Source organism: Archocentrus centrarchus, assembly GCF_007364275.1.
Source record: "Archocentrus centrarchus isolate MPI-CPG fArcCen1 chromosome 18 unlocalized genomic scaffold, fArcCen1 scaffold_23_ctg1, whole genome shotgun sequence".
Classification (NCBI taxonomy): domain Eukaryota; kingdom Metazoa; phylum Chordata; class Actinopteri; order Cichliformes; family Cichlidae; genus Archocentrus; species Archocentrus centrarchus.
In genome coordinates, this window is record NW_022060145.1 from 5,247,806 (window position 1) to 5,260,684 (window position 12,879).

The 12,879-nt window shown below is 41.0% G+C and overlaps 2 protein-coding genes across 2 annotated transcripts in view; one reads left to right on the top strand and one right to left on the bottom strand.

Moving 5' to 3' along the window:
- The window catches only part of pcxb (pyruvate carboxylase b), a 309,723-nt gene that overhangs the window by 205,290 nt on the left and 91,554 nt on the right, over window positions 1-12,879 (top strand). The window lies entirely within an intron of this gene.
- The window catches only part of LOC115775143 (leucine-rich repeat and fibronectin type-III domain-containing protein 4), a 38,803-nt gene that overhangs the window by 25,352 nt on the left and 572 nt on the right, over window positions 1-12,879 (bottom strand). The gene's annotated exons all lie outside the window — the stretch shown is intronic.

Genomic DNA, 12,879 nt, shown 5'->3' on the forward strand with positions numbered 1-12,879 from the left:
CTGTGTGTACTGTGCAGTAACCAGGGTTATTATAGTTAACGAAAACGAACGAAATAACGAAAACTGAAATTGAAAAAACATTGTCGTTAACTGAAATAAATAAAAACTATAATTAAAAGGAAAAAACGATAACTAATTAAAACTGAATTGTGAGTTTACAAAACTAACTAAAACTAACTGAAATAATCGATAAACTTACTTTCATTTACTTGTTTTTTGGGGGGGTTTTTTAAGCCTTGTGGACTGATATGAAATCATTGTTTCCGCTCTCCGAGTTTAAGCTGGGAGCGCCACAGGACAACTGTGTGAGTGCGTGCGCATGTGCGTGCGCTCACCGCGCTGGTCCGCAAAGTAATGGCTGCGGTCTGCCGAGTCCCGTATGGAGGTTCTTTGAGTACAAACACCTGCACACGACCACAAGGTAATTAACACACACAATCCAGCTACACAAGCATAAATGCGGACATGAGGTCGGCAACTTCTGTAGGTTGTGTACAGAGGCCGCAAAGACCCTGCAGGTTTAATTAGCGAGCATCTAACCAAGCTAGCTCCAAAACAGAAGCAGCTTCAGGTGGTGAGAACATCAGGATGCAGCTGGATTTGAGCTTTGACTCCTTCAAAGAGTTTGTTTTTGTTTAACACCACATGTAGGCGTTATTAATCTGCTGCACTGATGCTGAACTTTATTGTGGAGTTTATTGTAGAATTTATTGAGTTTGGGAGTTCATGTTTTTCTTTGTTTCTCCCTGTTGATGTTCATGTGTGTCCTTAATATTACACAAATTTAGCATGTCTTGTGAACAGTTGGTTGTTGACTATATTTCTTTAAACTGTATCTTTTGTCAAGTTTTCATTACACAATAGTCACTTTTGCGCCTTGAATCTTGCACCTGATTAGGTATGAAAATACTAAAACTAATACTGAAACTAACTGAAACTAACTAAAACTAAGCATGAAACCAAAAATAAAAACTAATAAAAACGAGCAAAACCACTCTGAAAACTAATTAAAACTAACTTAATTAGAGAAAAAAAAGTAAAAACTAACTAAAACTAAACTATAATGTAAAATCCAAAACTATTATAACCCTGGCAGTAACTGAAATAAGCTAGTAAAGCATCTACATTTGCTATATATGGCTGTAGACGTGAACCCCCCGCCGTGCTCATCCAGCGTGTGTTCCTGTTTGTGAATTAATGTGACATTTTTCTGCACTTAGAAAGTCTTCTCTTGCTCTTAAGAGTTTGCTGCTGAATTTGCAATAAGGTGGGAACACACTGATGTGAGCAAACACAAACACACCCACAGTCTCTTGCACTCTTGCTCTCATGCGCACACACAGACACACGTGCAGTGCACAAGACATTGAAGTATATAGCAATAAAGGCCAATAAGCACTGGGACAGAGCCTACTTGACACTTTTTGGGACAAAAAAAAAAAGTCGAGGGTCAGTCAATAAAAGATTAATGATTAAGAAATAAACCACAGATGAGAACACAGAAAAACAGCAAAGGAGATCAGACAAGGAGGGGCATGAACAAGAGAAATTTAATCTGAAGGTACATGGGCATTTTGCTATCTGATACAAGCTCCTAGGCAAGTGTACCATATCTGTGTTTGCAGGTGTTTTTTTTTTTTTTTGGTTCTTTCACTATTTTGGGAACTCTCTTCTTACACGACCCTGCACGAACCCTTAACTGTCCAGAGAGCAGGAAACAGACGGTTGAGGAGAGCAAAAAGGCTACATAAAGTGAGAGCGAGAACATGAGCTAAAAGCATCTATTGAAGGATCTACTCCGTACCCCGAGTCCTGGAGCATAACTCGGTGCCAAGAGACTGAACCCGACCTCACCCTAACTTCAGCAAGCTTCTGTTTTAACACCCACCACAGCCCCTGGAGGGCGCCGCTTCTTTTAGCGAGGACAAACGCTATTGCTGCTAATGGCTTTAGAACGAGGAGTTTTCATTAAGTGATTTTTTCCTGTGATACTGTTGAACCCAAACCCATGCAATTAAAACAATTTTAAGGCATAACTTGTGGAAAGAGCTCTAATGTGTCTGTTTAGAAGTTGTTTTTTTTTTTTTTTTTTTTCACATGATAGACCTATTGCACTTGATTGTTTTTGTCTGTGGTTTCTGTGTATTATAAATGCCAGCCGCTATTAATGTTTGTGCGCGCGCGCGCGTGTGTGTGTGTGTGTGTGTGTGTATGTTCATGTTTCCAAATCTGCAGATTGGCATGTGTGTTTGTGCATCCACTTTGGCACTCGCAAATGCCATTAGCCCATAATCGACTTAGGGAATGTTGCAATGTTTATAAACAAGGGGATTTGTATTTGCTCTCAGAAGCCACTTATCACAAGCACAGTAATCCACAGATCTTATTGGGCTGTGAATAGGTGTCCCACGAGGCTTCAGTCAGAAATCGCTGACAGCCAGACATCACACTGCCGTGAAGCGGTTAATGCGCGGCTACAAGGCGTTTAGGTTGAAGGTTGGAATGAATGGAAACTTTGAAGGCAACGTCATTTGACTGTCGTTTCGTACGGTCGGCGTGCACTTGAGCCCTGCTGCATAGTTTGACGTTAAAATGCATAAAAGCTGCACTAGTACGAATGCAGAGATCAAATATGGAGGCAGCCTTTCATACGCTCACATTCAAATTCTTTCAGTTACACTAAGGCTTTCTAGCATGCACTCTTACTCATAATCCAGGCCCTTCATATTAGGTGAGCACTTGCATACAGAAACAACCGCGAGCATACCAAAACAGTCTTCCCACACAGTCATAATTATAGGGAGGCCGACACATAGACACACACTCTCTATCTAGGCAAGGAACAAAAGAACACCCACGTAGCCTCTTCTTGCAGCAGTCGTGTGTACTGTAAGCCCACTCATCCTTTTGATACTATCGCTCCTCTGTCGTACACTGTCCTCTTTAGTATGTATAGAAAGCACAGGGACGGGGTAACAGTATTGGATATGGAAACAGACAACAAATGCCGAGGTAAGGAGAGACTAGCAGCGTGAAATACAGTGGGAAAGTAGGAAGCAAAAAAAATGGAAGAGTGCATAAGATGGTGGAGGGAAGGGTGCAAGATGGGATAAAATGAAGCCAGTTGTGTGAAAAGCAGATGAAAAGTGGAAAGTAAGAAAGGGAAGACTGTGAGTTTGAGGAAGACGGAGAGAGGGGGGGGGTAAAGTCGGTGTGTATGAATGTGTGTCGTTAAGCGGATGGGCAGAGAAATATGTAAAGGCGATAAACAGGTGAAGGCCGCCATCCATCACTGTCACAGGCAGGGATGAGGGAGGGAAGACGGGATTTGATTAGAGGACTGGAGAGCTTCTTAAAACGACTCTGTATGACATCGCCGTCATGATAGTGGTGGGAGAAGCAGGAAGTGGGAGCGACAGGTGATGAGGTAAGTGGGAGTGAAGAGGTTAGCGGTCAAGAAAATTACAGTTAAGTCGTGAAGGATTGGCTTGGGACATTTAAAGCGTTACACTTTGAGGTTAGAAAATTAAAAGTAAAGGTTGAGTATGAGGAGAATGGGCCGTGCAGCAGCAGCATTTGGAGAATTCTCCTTTTGCCGCTACGCTACGTGAAAATGTTCAGTATTGGCGCCAAAATGATGCTGCTGCTGTTTGGTGTGTTTTTTTTTGTTTTTCCTCAAATGCCGTTTTGTTGTTGTAGAAGTAGAATTTAGTAACCCAGGCCTTTTCTGACTAATCATACAGACTAATCAAAAGTGTGTCCAAACTTTTGACTGGTGCCATATATGTACCAAATAAGTTCATTAGATGCCGCACAAGGTGGGGAAAAAAATGAGAAGTTAGTTAGGGCTGTTGTCCCAAACTCCAGCACTAAAAAAACCAAACAAAAACAAAACTGAGATGATTACAAAGGCTCCGACTTCCTGTTTGGTTTTGGTTTTGTGTTTCACCGAGAACATCATTCTTTCAAACAGCAGTACAGTATAATCCTAATCTCTATGTCAAGCATGGGGCTCTGAAGAAAGAACAAAAACATGCTCTGTCTGGAGTTCTTTTGCAGTCTTTTCATCTTTTTCCATATAGATGGGGGGTACTGATGGGGAGAAAAAGCTCACAGAACCCCTGAGGTAAATGGTAGGAGTGAAAGAAGTGAAATGGGAAATCAGAGAAAAGAACTGAAGTGTGTTCTCTTTAAAATAAAAAGACTGCAGTCTCTTCACAGTGGGACTCCAAAATAATACAGTTCTTATGAAATACTCCCCTCAACTAATTCCTCCCAAGCTTCTATGTTGTATTTGAAAGAGAAAAAAAAACTGTGTGTGTTGAGGAAGTGTCTGAGTAACATGTTTATATTCATCTGTATGCAAGACCCAGTCTCACTAAATCCTGTTGGAATCCTTCCTGTTTGGAAGATTTCAATAATTGTTTCTATTCCTGGAACGTCACACAGCCAGATTTTTAAAATGTTTTTGTTTGGGTTGTTTTCTTTGTTTTGTTTTTATTCCTGTGAATATTTCCCACCCCTGTATCAGTTTAGGTATTAAAAGGCTCATATAAAGACCTTGTTTTGTCTCACTGCTGCACATTTCACAGCTCTTGCATGAAGATCATAAAAACTCTGGTTTTGGTGATTTTTCTTAAGCAGTTTGAAAAAAAAAAAAAAAAGCTTTTACTCCTTTTATTTGTAGAAAATTTGGAGACATGAGTGTTTCATCTGAGAGACTCTAGTATTGCAGAGAGCTTTTGGCTACTGCACCTTATAAAAAATTAGGAGCTCTTGAAAGTATCTAATCTTTAAACATGGCAACACTTAAGAGAAAGCAGCCCACTCTGCTTGTTCCCTGCTCACAATGTTTGGAGTAGGAAAAAAAAGTAGGAATATTGAGGGAGTCTTTGAAGTTTGGCTTTATAAAAGCTGCCACTTCACATCAGCTGCATAGATAAGCAAACCAGTCTTTAATGAACTTGGAATGGCTTGTTTAAAAACTATTTAAAAAGTCACAAAAGTTGAACCACCTCAGTTACCTGTGATTCTTTTGAAGTATAGTTGTCACAGTGGCCAGGAAGGTAACCTGCTGCTCTGATTTACCACTGACTGTGAATTAGTGAACCATGGAGAGCCTGGGCAGAAAACTCTGAAGTAGTGAACCACAGCAATACCAAGGCTGTGCCTCGACTTGATGTCACACCTCACATGCCTGCACCTCTAGCTGGCTATTTTGTTCCCCTTCCATCGATCAAATGAAGCGTATAGCTTTGGAGGTGTTCTTTCCCGTTCTCTAACAGTGTTATTACCATTAAGATTGTTATAACTGTGGCAGCCAATAACCCATTATTTGCTGTGAGTTTGTAATTTAGTTTCCTCCCCTTGGAAAGCCCACACAACTGCACTGCTTGGGGATTATATTTTCTGGGAGGTAAATTGAATTGGCAAACAGGGGTGACGGTGATTTTCTTTGGCACTTAATTGGCACAGAGGGATAGGGAGTGGTGGTGTTATGATTTACTATGTAACTTTCGTATACACTACCTGAACTTTTTTTTTTTTCTCCCCCTGTTGGCATTTGTGTCCATTATAGAAGTACACAAGCACAGCTTGTGTTGCATGTGAATTTCTTAACCATAAAGGTTTTCTTTACCTTTTTTTAACGCTTCAGTGTCACTCAGACTGCAAAGCAGAACTTCAGCTTTATGTTTTACACATCCTTTTGTAAATACTTGCAGTTTCTTTGTATAGATTGTACAGAATCTTACAGATGGATTCAGCAGCTGGATCACAGGGACAGCTGAGCAGATAAGGGACATAAAGTACTGAAAACAACCAGTCTCTTTCCTGCTTGCAGTGCAGTCTTTTTTTTTTTTTTTTTTGATGATTCCTTTCTCCAGATGACAGTAGCATAGTTGCATCTAATTAAATTCTGCAATGACAATAAATGAGTCAATAAAATCCTGCAATTAATAGCTGACAGTCTTTGCTTTTACCACATGCTCACTGAAGCTCATTCCATATTGTACTGATTGTGAAGGGAATGGCATTTTCATCAGTTGGCATCCACAAGCCATTTGTTAAGCTTTCCCCTTGATTGAATTTCATAGGCTGCAGGGCAGACTTGGTTCTTGAAGTAGAGTGTGTTGGCCACTAATTGTACAGTTGGTGGTTTGAGACATGGCCCCACAGGCTTTGACAAATGTGACCTTGGGCAAGACACTGAACCTCAAGATGCATGAAAGAGAAACGCATTGCAAAGCACTTTGTGTACGCTTGCTGAGGTTAAAAGGAGCTATACGAGTGCAGACTACTGATGTTGCATGATGACATCAGTGGGGTGGGGGTGGGGTCATTAAAGGAAAGGATGGATTAAATGGATACTATACAATGACAAGAGCCTCGATCAACAAACGTAAAACTTGCTTTTTTGTGCGAGGACTCACTCGTGTTAGATTTAAAGTTTAGAAAGGTCTGAGTTGAAGGACAACATGTTATCCATGATTCCTGTTACGCATGTTCTCATGCCTTCAGTAAACATTTATCACACTACTTTCAAATCAGCACCTTATTGGAGATTTTAGTGAAAGATTTTATCACATTTATGGCGCTCACCTGGGTACATCTCATTAAAAAAATATGAATGCTGCTTAAATATTCTGATTATAGTCCTGTGCTGTTAAATATTAGTGACTTCACCTGCAGTTTTGACCTCAATTCAAGGCACTTGGAATATGAAGCACCTATTGGGCTTAAGTCTAGTATCACTAGACATTCTTACACAGGTTCTTGCTTTATTTGAGATTTTTAGTGAAGTGCTGTTTGCGTGTATTTGTTTGCAGTCATCGAGGGGTCACCCAAGAGAAACTCTCCAACTTAAACTACTTCAGTGTTTTATCCTAATTTTTTTTTTCCTTCACACAGTTAGACTCTTAAACTTACACTTGCACCCACTTAAATATGATTATGCTTACATCCACAAATTTGCATGCAGACACTTTATTATAAGTGTTGCAAAATAGCTGACCTGCCACTCACTGTGAACATAATGCGCTTGCATTTTCCTGTCCCTTTTTTTTTTCCTCCATCCCTTCTGATCCTTTTTTCCTTCATCTTGCTCTTTGCATCTTTTAAGCTCAGCTTTGTTGTTCCTAATTGTCTTGTTTTTGTTCTTATTTCTCCATAAACAGATGACGGCGCTCATTATCTCATGTGCTTCCTATCTGAACTCCACTTTCTCTTCATTCCTTAATGCCAGCCTTTCAGCGCCATATTATCAGTCCATGCTTTGTGTGTGTTTACATTGCTGAGCCTAATCAACCAAAAATTCACTACGAATACAAGTCTACAAATGATGTGGCAATACACCGTTGCAGATCTGTCAACATCTCCCCCAATCAGAAACCCTGCAGCGCCAATTATATGGACCCTGATTGGCTGACACCACGGGACGCAGCTTGGCGAGAAGTGCGTCTGTGTGTGTGTGTACACATGTGTAAGTGGCAGTTTGATGATTCAGCAGGGTTTTCAGCTCTCTGACAGGAAATCCTGAGTAAGAGAACAATTATCCAATCAGCGTTCTGCATCCAGCCCAGTAGGTTAGTGACATGCCAGCCAGGCCTCTGAATCACAGTGATGGATGTATTGATTAATACTACACACACACACACACACACACACACACTTGTGTAGAAAATAATCTTCAGTAATTTGTTTGTTCCTTTTTCTGTCCTTGTCCCTTTTATTTCATTGGATTTTCTATATTGCTCTAGTGGTCACCCATCTGTCTCATCGCCCTCTCTGAAACAAGGCAACTCAAATGAAGAATGACAGAAGGCTGGGGATAAGAGCTCGGTAGCACAAGTACACTTGGAAGGAAGTGATAAATGTAGGATGGGGATGGAAAAAAAAATCTAAATGATTCCTTTGCGGAGTCTTGTTAGTATCATGCATGTTTGCTTTGAAGCCACTTTAAGCTCTTAGGAATCACAACTTTACAATGTAAATCACCACAAAGAGCCCCCTGTATTAGAGGTATGTGACTCTAATACAGGCAAAACAAGGCTGCCCTCCAATAGGCCTGCAGGGGGGAAGCTGGTTTCCCTTGAGTTTGATTACTGCGTCTCATATTGTAATGCTTAGCAGTGCTGATACAGGCAGAAATGCTGCACGTTTTGCCGTGAGACTATACTGCTTCCGACTAAGTACAAGCCAGTTTCTTCTGACAGTCATCACCCACGCGGTATTCTGCACCATGATTCACTTGAACATCTACAACCCACTGCATCTGTTGGTGATATTTGTAATGCAGACAAACACATGTGAACTGAAGACGTAGTGCTGGGTTGGATGCTTGTCAGGAAGCTGGTGCCAGCGCGTTTAGCAGAACTGTGGGACATGCTTACAAACCGATGATCTCGATATTGCCTTTGTTGGGGATGGATTGAAAGTCATCGTAAAGAATGTCTCACCAGACTAAAAGAGGCTCATGCCCCTTTCAGAGCACCTCACTAATTGATTTTAAATGCCTTAAAACTCCTAAAACCAATCATGTAAGAGTAATGCCAGCCCGAATATCAGTCAGTGTACCTGACAGACTGAAGGGTGCATTTGATTTGTCTTGGTATCATACAGCGCTGGAACAATCTCCAGTCATTTATCAGGCAAGAATGCCGAACTGCTTGGGCGTCGTAAATTTGACACCATTTTTCCACTCTTTCCTGCTTTTTTACAGACCGAACACGTGATAAAAGGTTTAAATGGGGTCATAACATCTTGCATTTTAGGCTTGTTGGAGAAAAGTTTTGATGGGATTGAACACATCAAAGTTTTGTGTGTGTGTGTGTGTGTGTGTGTGTGTGTGTGTAAATCCATCCCCTCCCTTCTCTCTTCATCTCAAGAGGGGGTTTTCACAAAGCAGGATTAGCAAGTTAGCCCGATAAGTTTAAAAGTACTTTGTGAAAATTTGTTAGCAATTCTCAGTGTGCATAGCTGAATCACATTACATAAACCTAATTTTCTAGTTCAGTTTTATAGATTTGGATCAGTATTAGCAACAGAGCGGAATAATCTGTCACAGAGATGTGGGTTGCTTCCTAAGCTTAATTTGTGAAATTCTGCTGGGGCTCATTGGATCAGTTCTAGGTGTTTATAACACACTTCAGAAACCCTTTTTCTACCTTTTTTATGTTTTTTTTTTTTTTCCCCTAAATCTCGTTTCTTTGAGTGTCCCTCGTGATTTTTTAGCTGGCCTCTCTTTGTTGATGTCTGTTTTGGGGAGGCCTAAATGGGTCAGGCCTGATGTAGCCTGTTGGAGCACGGTGACCTGACCATCTTCTGTGTGCCAGTGTATATTTTTGCCTCTATGAAGGATCTCGCATTCAGCTTAGCTGCTTTTTGATAATGGAGATGTTCATCATGTTCCCTGATCTCTGGAAGGATGTAAGAAAACTCTGTGGCAGAATAAACCTCACAACTGGATGACATGGACAGAGATGCTTATTTAATGTGCATTTATCTCTTATCTTCTGGATCAGTTTCCAGAAGCGACATATAGAATTTCTTTTACTTCTCCTTAAATATGATTTCTGCATGAAGTCTTATTAGAATTTCCACCACACTTCAGACCCCACTTGTATCAGTCTCCTTTGCTCTAATCCCCCCTCAGTTGCCTCACATTCACACTTGACTCTCCCCCATTTCTCCCATCTCTTGGATATCTCCTTCCCCAAAACCCACCCCTCCATCTGTCTCCAGTGGTTGCCGTGGTTACGGTTTGTTCTGCTCATCAGGCGCCTGCTGTGCCTAAACAGACTGTCAACAGTTTAATTACTCATACTTTCATCCCTCTTTCCTTACTTCTGTTCTACACATTTGCTTGCTCCTTCCACCTCTTACTGGGTAACCTCTTAGTAACTCTCTTTTGCTCCTTCCATCATTCTCCACTTTCATCTCCACACTTCCTTCCATCCTTTGATTTTTATCTTTTTTTTTTTTTTTGTCATGTCATCCTTTTGTTGCCATCATTACTTCCCTACAAATGTATGTTTCACTACTAACAGTCTAATTACTCAGTTTCTATCATTCGGTCCCATCGGATTGATTCCATTCATTCACACACCCTCCTCCTCCTCGTGTCGGTGTTTTATTAGTGCAGTTTTTCTTTTCAGACATTGTTATTCCTCTATTCCCTCATCCCTGCTCTCTCTTATCATCCACCTCTCAAGTGTCATCAGTCGCCTTTTCATTCTTCATTACTCAGTCTCTCTACATCCTCTGAGCGTTCCTCCCTATCTTAAACAGTCTTGTAATTACGCCTCTTCATCACACTATCATTCTGTACCTTTTCTGTCCATCATCTACCACTCTGATCCTTGATCCTGACAGTGGCCTGATGCCTCATCCTTTGATCCTCCCACTTCCTTCCTTAACAGCCCAGCTTTTCACATCTCTCCCTCCAACCGTTTGTCATGCGCTCGTTCTTCGAGTCATCCATCAAGTGCCATCCTTCTGACAGTAACCGCGTTTCCCTTGTTTCAGGGTTTCAAACTTTCCACTTCTCGATCGAAAGCCGGTTAAATCAAGCTGGCGTGACGTTCTACATCCATCCTACATCATAATCTTTGATTTTTTTAATCGTGCCTGTCTGTTTCTTTTTCATGTAATTATCAATGTTCATGACTTCTCCACTTTTTTTTTTTTTTTGTCCTTCATCTTCTTGCTTTTGCCTCTTTATTCATTAATCAGCTGTTCAGTGAAGCCTTCTCCCAACCAGCTACTGTCCAATCACAGTCAAGTGCTGTGCACGAGTCTTTAATAATGGTCTCTATTCTGCACTTGGGCAGCTTTTCTGGAGTATTTTTACCATTTCCAAAGATTTAAAAAATGCACGTGAGCAGGTTTAATGTAATTATTAGCATATCAGACTTGTACTATAATTATAGTAGTAACCCAACCCAGTCTTAACTCACAGGCCTGCTGCAGCACTTCAATATTTTGTGGCTTTACATGCTATGTGTGAGCCAGTCCTGGATGTGACTCAGGAGTCACATCCAAGACTTTGATAGATTGTCACGTGGTTTTTCTTGTTTATCTTGGCAAGGTTCCTATTTTGAATAGCAAGCGCCCCATCTGCTCACCTCCCTTACTGTAGCCTGGGAATGACAGACACCCTTGGTAACAAGAAGCCACACGGAGCATTAACAAGATAATTGAGAAATTGTTCTTTTATTCTGCTTTTATTTCACTGTTTGAGCCAAATGACACTTACCTGTTCTGTATTCTTATGGCATTCAGTAGCAAGAGAGCAAAGCCTATTATAGATTGATGATTTGCTTAATAGAAATCAAACAGCCTCTTTGTTAGACTTCAAAAGGAGTTAGTCATCATTTCTTCAGCCTTAGCTCTGCCCCCATTCAAAGCTAGAGTCAAAACTGTAAACTATCAACGGAGCAAATAATGAGCCCTGTCTCGGTTATTCAGAAAGCTTATTGTTCACATGTGGTGTATTGTTTTAAGCTGAATCTCGTTTGTTTCCAGGGTAATTAATGTTCCTCTAAGGTAGATTTCCACTTTTCCTGTAATCCGCGCTCTATAATTGGCATGTCTTTTTACATGGAAAAGCCCTGTGGTACGTTGTATTCCCCTCATAGTTATATCTCCAAATAGCTCATTACTGGTGTTAGTGATCTTTAACAGAGTTTTTTGGGGCCATGCAACACTAATTGTAGCCAATGGTGTAACAGTAGAAAGCAGCATAATGATGACCATCTGTCATTGTTAATTATTTCCTTCTCATCTGTCTTTCTATTTTTATTCCCACCCAGTCAATCGTCGGTCACGTATTATTCTAGTCTGAATGTGTCTTTCTAACTTTATCTAGTCACTCATGTTAAATCTTTTTATTTATTTATTTATTTTTTTAACACTGCCTCTGATTGGTTCTTCTATTCATTCTGATGCAGTTTCTTCCTTCTGAAATCTTTCTCTACAATATAACCCTGTGCTCATCTTGAACCTTCCATTTCTTTGCCTTATCACTCTGTTACTGTAAGACCTTCATCACTTCACTCTTTCCTGTTTTTCCTGTTGCTTCCACTCATCCTTTTCTGCTTGTCACATGATGGTCTGTCACTGATTACAACTCCTCCCATGCTATCCTTTCATCTGACCCCTCTCAGCCTTCAATACCCACCACTAGCATGTGCCACCCCTCCCCTCCCTTTTTCCATCTCTGTGGATAACTCTTTACCCCTCTCCTCCCATCTCCATTTCTTTCTCATTGCCCTCTTATCCTTCTCTATCCAGTCCATCTGATCTCCTGTGTCAGTGTGCCAAATCTGCGTGTGTTTGTGTGTGCACACAGACAAAGCTTACGTAAAAAGCCTTAAAAGAAGAGAGGTTAGTCCGGATCTGTGCTGCTGAGGCAGCCGCTGCTGCTGACACCACAGACTCCACACAGTCAACCCTGCATCCACACACTCCAAGTTACAGACTCACACAGCACGCCAGGTAAGATTACATAAAGGCAAGGTGATGAAAGCCAAGCTGAGACACACCTAGTAGGTAATCTGATGCAAGACAGCTGGCTGACACATACATACACACACACACACACACACACACACACACACACACACACACACACACACACACACACACACACACACACACACACACACACACAGTGGTAGGGTAGAGTGAGGAAGGACATTTGAAGAATATAAGGAAAAGAAAATGCTTAAATCTATGCCAAGTGGTATATTTGAAACTACTAACTTCTGAATGCACATTTGTTCATTTTGTAGTGTGTGTGTGTGTGTGTGTGTGTGTGTGTGTGAGAGAGAGAGTGAGGCACTGAGTTCCCAGTCCAGTGAGTGCTGGTGTGCACTGCAT